This window comes from Pinus tabuliformis, chromosome 3_2 (genome assembly GCF_031772625.1).
Source record: "Pinus tabuliformis cultivar Carrire ecotype Pingquan chromosome 3_2, CPIR1, whole genome shotgun sequence".
NCBI lineage: Eukaryota > Viridiplantae > Streptophyta > Pinopsida > Pinales > Pinaceae > Pinus > Pinus tabuliformis.
In genome coordinates this window covers 68,075,290-68,085,305 of record NC_142302.1, presented here as the reverse complement: position 1 = coordinate 68,085,305, position 10,016 = coordinate 68,075,290, and the positions used below count along the sequence as shown (strand labels likewise).

Below are 10,016 nucleotides of genomic sequence, written 5' to 3'. Positions count from 1 at the left end.
ATATATATATATATATATATATATATATATATATATATATATATATATATCTATATATATATATATATATATATATATATATATATATATATATATATAGATATATATATATATATATACATACATACATACATATATATACATACATATATATACATGTGTGTGTGTGTGTGTGTGTGAGTGTAGATATATAGATATGATTTCGTACGTCTACAATTTCATAGAACCCTAATGTTTGAGGTGTAAAATAATGTCTATTGGATCATCACCATTATGTTGATGTTAAAAAAAAGCACAGAAATAATTATAGGTTGATGTGAATTCTCATGAATTATAAGTGGAGAGAAAGCTGGCGCTAAATTATTTGGACTAGTGCGGCTGATGAAAAAATCTTGTAATCTAAAAAAATCAATACATCAAAGTATAATTCCTCCTGATCTGATATGAAACCATCTTTGACTTCTCATTTCATGAGATGAGGATGAAGAAAATATACGTATGTGTTTATCATTCAATGCATTTCCATTAGAACGATGACATACAAACTGTAAATCTTGCATATTCATGTATCTTGTTACCACTATTCTTACTATTGGAACTACTGAGCAGTATGTGGTGAGGAGGATCATGAGCTTGAAAATTTTTCAGTCTTGGGACTAAATTTTATTGGAAGTCCTTCTTTGAGAATAGTGAAGGGGTCATATTGAATTCTTCTCTCAATGCCCACAACATCCCACCTGCATAAAGTCCAAAACCAAGGATTAAAAGTCACGAAAGATCACCATTAATGATAAAAAGACAAGAAATCCACCACCATGGCTCTGCCTAACAATATTTTCCTGTATGCTTCTCCTTAATGTCAAGTACTTTCATGAATAAATTATTCATCTGTTGAAAAATTTATACTTCAAGGAAATATTCCATAAGATTTGTGAAAGGTCTCCCAAATATAGCCAAACAACTACAAATTCTAATGCCTAAAATATTGTCAACATGTTCATTGCTACTTTGGCCACCCTTATATCCATGATGTGACAACGTATGTGTGTGGCGAAATGATGGGGATGACTATAGAAAAAAACTGGAAGTTCTACATATGTGTGTTAGTCAAAGCTCAAATATAGTCTACATCATGAAAACTTCAGGCTTGAAATGATCTGGATATCTAATTTCACAACTTTTAAGTTTTTCAATATATTTATCGAATCAAATGCTAGTATAAATGGTTTTTGTACTTGGTTGTGAGATGGTTGATCAAGATAAACATCTCCAACATTTCCAGTTCATTCATGGGGCATGAATGGACTCCACTACCAAAGGGAACAAACATGTTCCTTTTGGAGGTCTCTGCAACAATAAATATATAATATTAATTTGTTTGAAGTAAATAATATATTTGTAGATCTTGGAAAGAAGACAATGAAAAAAAATCATTAATGTCCATTGCAAACCCTGGATAATGAAAATAAGAAATTTCCATTAATTTCCATTGTAAACTGTGGAAAACACACACATATATAAGCCCATTGACACTCCTTAAAATCTAAACATTTTGGAAACATCACATTCACTAAGCTCAAATATGGAAGGATCGGATGTATGAGGATCCATAAAAAAATATGGATCATGATGAATGTTTCTTAAAAGTGGCATGACCTTCCAGCTCTTTAGAATGAGGTAGCCTGCACAATATATGTTATATTGGTATAAAGGCATTTCAAACTCGCAAGTTCTTTTGAGGGATACATGTTAGTGATTTTTAGAAAAAGGCTATGTTTATCTTGATTATAGATTTTAAAATATTTTGGAAATTTCATGGACATGAGTGAATTCAAATCATTGACATCACCCATGTCTATATAATTTCCTAAAAATTTCAAAATATACAATCTAATTACATCGAGGTTTTCGGTAACACAACTAATTCTAAGAAGTTCAACAACTTATGTGTCAATTGTTTTTGGAAAGGGCCATCCTTGTCTTGATTGTAGATTTCCAAATATTTTGCAAATTCCATAGACATGAGTGAATTCAAAGCATTCACTTCACTCATTTCTATAGATTTTCCTACATATTCCAAAATCTACAATCTAATTACACTCAAGTTTTAGGTAACAAAACCAACTCTATGAAGCTCAACAACTTTCCTTACATACAATAACTCTATACTCAACAAAATTTGAACCTAAATACAATAGCTATATACTCAACCAGACTTGAATCATTGAACCTACTACACTCTGTCCCAACCCCTCACTGATTTACTTATTTGAATCTAAGTTATTTATATAATAACACCTCTCTCAACCACTTACCAATCACTAATTTATTTATAATTGTTTATATTAAATAAATAAAACTTGCAAAAAATAAAAATAAGAAACAAAGAAAAAAATATCTAAAGGCTTAGAAATATACTTGATAACTTCCAATGACATGGAATACCACCATAATATTTTCCATTGCAATAAGCTAGGTGGACTTGTTGAGTGTAACAAGCACATTGTCTTCAACATTTTTTCGAAAGGCTTAATAGCCAACTAACGCAATACGAAAGTAACAAGTCTCAATTATTATATATGCCACAACTACACCCCTCCACATTGGGATCTTCAATGGCTTCTCAAGACTTGTAGGAATGGTGGCTTGAATTTCTTCAATTTGATCTCTCCCATGTGTTAAGCATACTGAAGACAAAATTACTTGTGGTGGTATCCCTATAACCATAAATTACATCAAGGTCTCGACCATGATGAGTAGAATCTCCCCAAGTAATAGTGGAATAGCTGCACAAAGCAACAACACCCACATTTCAATCAATTAACAGGGTGCCAATGGGTTGAGTAGAACAAGTGAAAAAGGAAAATTAACATAGATTAGTATTTATATGTGTCATATATATAAGAAACACACATAAGTAACAAACATATTCTCTTACTGAAGTTGTAAACCACCTATGCCTCTCCTTTCTTTTCTGTTAGACATGTTTTTTATATGAATATAGATAATATCAAATATAAAAACACATGGAAGTAACAAACATATTCCCCTACACAAGCTGTAGATCACCTCTGTGTAATGTACCTATACCAACAAACAAATAAACCCCACGAGAAATGTCCCAGTTTTCATCCCTCCACTTATACATGTCATGGCTTAGCGAGAGTAGAGTAGGAATACACACCAATGAAAACAATGTAGATAGAAAATCTACCTTGAAGGGAAATTTTCCCTCACTAGACATTTTTTGGTTTTGAAAGTCCACAATAGTAGATTAACCAATATGTATTGGCTCCTCCACATTCAATAGTCACAACACTATGCACAAATATTGATACAAACATTCTTGGCTAGAAGGGTAAATCACGGATATAGTTGATACAAAGCAACAAATATTACCATGGAGGAAGATTATCAATCCATCTATGAATTTCATTAGGAAACATAATTGTGAAATTTAGTATATGTTGTAAAAGAATCATGTCAGGGAGAACTAGAAGGGTTAGTGTTATCTCTAAGTAGAGAAAAAAATTATGCAGGAAATTTGCATCTGAGGTAGATAGCCATGTGACAAGAACATGAGAAAGTGTAGCAAACATCCAAAAAGGAAGCATGCATATTAGATAGTGGAGTAGACAAGGAAACATGAACAAATTGTTGACATGAATGAATTTATGAAGGTTGTATCCAAGGTTTAAAACATAGGGAAATTAGAGAACAAACAAAAGGAACATCATATGTCGGAGCAGGCATGCATGACTTAATACAAGCATATCATAATATTTTGGCAGATGTTAATGGGCAGACCACAATCTGGGTGATTATGTTGGAGTTTACACGAGACTAAAAAAACAACTAGGTCAAAGCATGAGCATAGACTAATGGTCATTATTGCTCCTAAACAAAAACATATGTAAATGGAATACAAACCTTAATGTTGGGTTGTGTTATATTCTTTCCACGACTACCCTACGTGCAAGTGGGGCGGTAGCCCCCCTTGTATGTTGCGCCAGGTGCTGCTGAGAGGTCATAAGGGGATATGCAGTAGGGTGGTAGCCCCCCTGCACAGGGTCCATGGCAGTGCCCTGGGAAATTTTTTTTGGACCCTATATTAGCTGGGAGAACCTACCAATGGTTGTGATGGATTTCACACATGGTTTTGGGCATGATGGTTTTTTGTCCATGGTATTTTGTAGATCTGATCAAGGAAACTATAGTTATGTTCTAATCCAGGGTTAATGGGTTGGTGTTTATGGATGCTTCACCATGTGTATATATATATATATATATATATATATATATATATATATATATATATATATATATATATATATATATATGTATGTATGTATTGTAACATTGAAAGGAACATAATGAAAAATCAATCTCGTAGTCCCGGTTTTTGGATCCAGGGGAAAATCTTTGTGTATATCTGTTTTATGTTTTATTTTCTTGCCATTGTTTATTTTATGTTTTTAGAATTTGTATGCAAGTAATTTCTATACAGGGTTAAAACCTACATTTGGTATTAGAGCCAGTTTTTGGCTTCAAGAGTACACCTTTGTTACTGAGGGGATTTTTCTCAGGCTTGTGGTAGACCCTATTCAGTGGAAGATCTACAGGATCGATTATTGTGGAGAAAGAAGATGGAGAGCAGTGGAAATATAGAGATCGAGAAATTTAATGGTCAGAGTTTTGAGTTGTGGAATATCAAGATGGAGGATCTGATGGTGGATAAAGATCAGTGGATCGCGGTAGATTCGAGTACTAAACCAACAATAATGACAGTTGAAGACTGGGCGAAGTTAGATCGGAAGGCAAAGAGCACAATACGATTGTGTGTCTCAAATTCAGTATTGCCGAATGTATCAGGGGAAGCTTTGGTGAAGGATTTGTGGGATAAGTTAGGGACTTTGTACCAATCTAAGTCTCTGGTGAATAAAATGTTCATATGAAAAAAGTTGTATAACCTGAGGATGAAAGATGGAAACTCTGTGACAGAGCATCTGAATGCATTTAATATTGTGGTAAGGTAGTTATTATTTGTTGATATTAAAATTTTAGATGAAGATAAGTGCATCATTTTTTTGTGTTCTCTACCAAATTCGTGGGATAGTATAGTTGTTACAATAGGCAGCAATGAAACTGCCTTATAGTTTGATGAAATAGTACCATCCTTGTTGTCGGAGGAGATGAGACGAAAAAATATGGAGGACCAGAATGGTGATGCCTTGTCTGTACGAGGACGGTCCCAAAACAGAAACAAAAATAAGTCCTCGAGTGGGATATCTAAATCTAGAAGGAGCTAAATCTCCAAGAAAACCTGTAAAGGTGTGCTGGAAATGCGGAAAGGAAGGGCCCTACAAAAGGGACTGTAAATCTAAAGCTCATGAGAAAGGAAAGGGATCTGATGATTCTCCTTCTGCAGAGGTGAAAACCACCTCAGATGAAGGTGGAGATGTGTACTTGGCTTCTTCTTCAAGTAAACATGTAGATCATGAGGCATGGTTGATTGACTCAGGTGCATCCTTTCACTTCACTCCCCATAGAGAGTGGTTCTGTGAGTATGATAAATATGATGGTGGTGATTCCTTATTAGGGGATGAAAGGAAGGCTAGAATCGTTGGTCGTGGCAAATTCAAGTTGAGGTTTAAAGGTGGAAGGATTAGAACACTTCCGGGTGTTCTACATATTCCTGCATTGGCAAGAAATCTGATTTCTATAAGCAAGCTGGATGATGCAGGTGTAAAAATAGTGTCCAAGAAAGATACCTACAAGATGGTTCAGGGAGCACTGGTATTGATGCGGGGAGTTTGGATTGGAACTCTATACAAGCTTCAAGGTGGCACTGTTATTGATGGGTGCAACAGTTCTGTGGTTCCTGAAAGTGGAATAGAAAATATAGTGGTCTCTGGAGAAAAGACCATGCTATGGCATCAAAGGCTTGTACATATCAGAGAGAATGGCCTTCGAATACTTCATGGTAAGGGTATGATAGAAGGTATGTATAATAGCTCTCTGGATTTTGATTTCTATGAAAATTGTGCATATGGAAAGCATAATCGGGTGATTTTTCCCTCTGGTGGTAAGACGGTGAAACATATATTAGAGCTTGTGCACAGTGATGTGTTTGGACCTGTGTCGTATCGATCACTGGGAAAGTTTGTGTACTATGTAACATTTATAGATGACTTCTCAAGGAATACATGGATATATTTCCTCAGGAAGAAATATGAAGTCTTTGACAGGTTTAAAGAATTTAAGGCTCTGGTGGAAAACCAGGCAGAGAAGAAGATAAAGGTGTTGAGGACAGATAATGGTGGAGAGTTTTGCAAGAAGGAATTTGAAGAGTTCTATAAGAAGTGTGGTATAGCACAGCAGAAGACTACTCCATACACACCTGAGCAAAATGGATTTGCAGAAAGAATGAACAAGACGTTGATGGAAAGGGAAAGAAGCATGCTCAGTTGTGTTGGGTTAGGACAGGAATTTTGGGTAGAGGCAATGGAGACTACATGTTACCTGGTCAATAGATCACCTTCATCAGCGTTGGAGGATAAGACTCCACAAGAGGTATGGACTCGTAAGAAACCTTCTCTTTCACATATGAGGGTATTTGTATGTGATGCATATGTACATGTTCCAAAGGAGAAAAGAAAAAAAATTGGATAGTAAATATGAAAAGTGCATCTTTATTGGGTATAAGGATGGTTTAAAAGGTTATAATCTTTGGAACCCAGAAACAAGGAAGGTTGTGTACAACTGAGATGTGGTGTTTAGAGAGGTGAAAGATGTTATTAAACATGAATTCCTACCAAAGGAACCTGAGAAGATAGGGTTTGAGCTAAAGGACTAAGAATCATACTCTACAACAGAAGAGGAATCAGAAGATGAAGAGCCACAAACTTCAACTGTGATAAGATCAGTTTGAGAAAGAAGGTAGCCAGAAAGGTGTAGTCCATCTTCTTTCTATTCATTTTTTTCTTTATCTATTACTAATGATGATCCCAGAACTGTGAGGGAAGTAGTAGATTCAGAGGATGGCAAACTCTGGAAAGAGGCCATTGTTGATGAAATGGAATCTTTGCAAAAAAATGAGGCTTGGGATATGGTGGAGTTGGCAACTAGAAGAAAATCCATTGGCAACAAATGGGTGTTTAAGAAGAAGATGAATGCAAAAGGAAAGGTGGAGAAATACAAAGCTCAATTGGTAGAAAAAGGTTATTCCCAGGTGTCGGGAGTTGATTTTGGTGATATTTTTTCTCATGTTACCAAGATAGCTTCTATTAGATTACTTTTATCTATTGTTGCTTATTTTGATTTTGAGGTAGAAAATATGGATGTGAAGACAACATTTCTTCACGAGGATCTAGAAGAAGAGATCTACATGAAGCAACCTGAACGCTTTACGATGAAGGGTAAGAAAGAGATAGTATGCAAGTTAAAAAAGTCTTTGTATGGGTTAAAACTGTCACCAAGGATGTGGTATCAGAAATTTGATACATTTATACGGGGACTTAGCTTCACAAGAAGCAAAGCAGATCATTTTGTGTATTTTAAATTAATTGGTGATCATGTTATTTATCTAGTCTTTGTTGGAATTATGGTACAGGTGTTTTCCTTGATGGAAACTTACTCACAGGTTAGTACAGATTTGATAAAGGGAAAATCACAATGTAACAGGGCAATGGTACAGAAGAACAGGAAGTTGGAACAAAGGACTACTGATAAGAATCAACAAGTTGAAGGAAAAGGATGTTTTAAAGTAGTTTAAGTTCTATACGCAGGTTCACCTTGTCAAAGTGGCATATACAAGTGGTTCACTGTACAAAAGGAGCGTATATGTATGCACGCACTTCCATAAGAGGAAAAGCGCGTATGGGTTGGAAAATCAAGGAAATTTAAGATTAAATAATACCAAGGGTCAATACCATGGTATTAGCCCACAATATTTATCGAAGTAACAGTTATTTAATCTCGTCCAAGAATACCACAAGTTCTAAGTGTTGTTTTGGTCTGAGGTATTGAGAAAGGCCAAAAACTATATAAGGAAGAGAAGATCAAAGGGATAAGTGTGCAAGCGAAAGAGTATTTCATGAGTACTTCTATCTGAAGTATATCTTATGTTGTAAGGGCTATGGTTATGATATGATTTGAAATATCTTGTTCACCTTTAGATACAATATTGGATCAGGATCATGAGGCCTGAAATGACTTATCATTGTATGATCTGATAATTGCTGGGCTAGATCTGAATATTGACGCATGTTTTATCCTATAAATTTTATGAATTGGGTATGACTGAAATCTGGAATAGCTGTGAAGTTTTAAGTTAGTATTTGCAGATCTATACATTGGTTCACCTTGGTGAAGGTGCGTATACACGTTGTTTCAACTCTCCCAAGTAGCATATGCAAATGAAAAGTCTATTATTCAGAAATGACTAATCTATCTTATTAGTGTTGTTGTTTACTATTGTCTGACAATGACTTCTTATTAGATCTAAAAGTAGAATTGAATGAATAATGATATTGAGTCTGATTGATTGATTGATTAAGTGAGAAGGGTGATCTTTGTTGCTGTATATAGATCTTTTTAATTTGACATTAGATCTTTAGAATGATACTGGTTGATACAGTTTTGATTCAGAGGTTTTTATGATTCAGTAATTTTGGAGGTATACGTAATTCTGGTTAAACTAAGTAGTGTATACATGCAGGTTGGCTTCACTAAAGTAGCATATACATTCTGACATATGATTTTTGAGGTTGCAGTTGGTTCAGGATGATGATGCAAGTTTCTAGGTTTAGCGCAATGTTCTGGTGACAGTGATCTGACTATTCAGATTGACCTATTGTTGGTTGATGCAATTATTATTTAGTTTCAGCTTCAATGTTACTAATGGGTCTAGTATGAAAATTTGATGAAACATGGCCTTCATATTGTGTTGTTGTGTACCAGGAGTATCCAATCTGAAAATTTATGAAACGTGGTCCCTGGAGGAAGAGAGAAGTTCGTAGCCTTCTGTAGGTTGATGCCTACGTACTAGTAAACATATCAGCTAATGCAAGAGCTACGGGATCGTAGCTCCTTTCCAGTAGAAGCTGGAGAAAGAGAGAAGGTTGTAGCCTTCTACATGTGGGTGCCTCCATACTGGTATGAGTCTGCACCAGTACAAGATTGTAAACAAATTTTCTTGATATTAAAAAGAAGACAGAGATGACAACAGCAGGTGATTTTTCTCCCGCATTGGGTTTCCACCTTAAATCTTGGTATTCATGTGTGTTGCTTATGTGTGATGGTTTATTCTGTTATTACTGCACATAGTCACTATTTAATAAAGTATTGATGCACTGATTAAAGATCAACACATGATGAATTAACTGAATCATAAGTTCACTGGATATATGTTGGTTTCCTTAATAATAGTTGTGTGCACATGCGAGTTCACTTCACTAAAGTAGTGTATATAAATCTAATTATGAAATGAAAAATTATTGAATTGTAAATATTGATTCACCCCCCCCTCACAGTATTATTTCAAATAATTGGTATCACAACAGGTCCTTTAGAAGAAGCTTGATCACTTGAAGGGATATCTCTCAAGATGAACAATCACGAAGGCATGGGATCTATCAGACCACCAATCTTCAATGGAAACAACTTAGTATATTGAAAGATAAGAACCAGAGCCTATCTTTAGTTGCTTTGAGCTGATTCTTGGGAAATTGTGGAAGGAGGATACCAATTTCCAGCAACAAAACCCACAGATACAGCAGGAAAGAAGTTATATGAAACCAATGCCAAATTCGTCAATACTTTATTGGGAAGTCTATTGGAATCAGAATTCGTCAAAGTCGTGCATGTCGAGACAACCAAAGAAATATGGAACAAAATCATTTAGAGCTACGAAGGAGACTCCCAGGTAAAACATGCTAAGCTCCAAACTCTCAGAATTCAGTATGAAACTCTCAAGATGCATAGTGATGAAAGTATTGCTAGTTACTTTTTATGAG

The 10,016-nt window shown here is 35.1% G+C and overlaps 1 pseudogene; it reads right to left on the bottom strand.

The window, feature by feature from the left end:
- Nucleotides 1-2,406: 2,406 nt before the first annotated feature.
- The window catches only part of LOC149179870 (lysine histidine transporter 1-like), a 108,400-nt pseudogene continuing 100,790 nt past the window's right edge, over nucleotides 2,407-10,016 (bottom strand).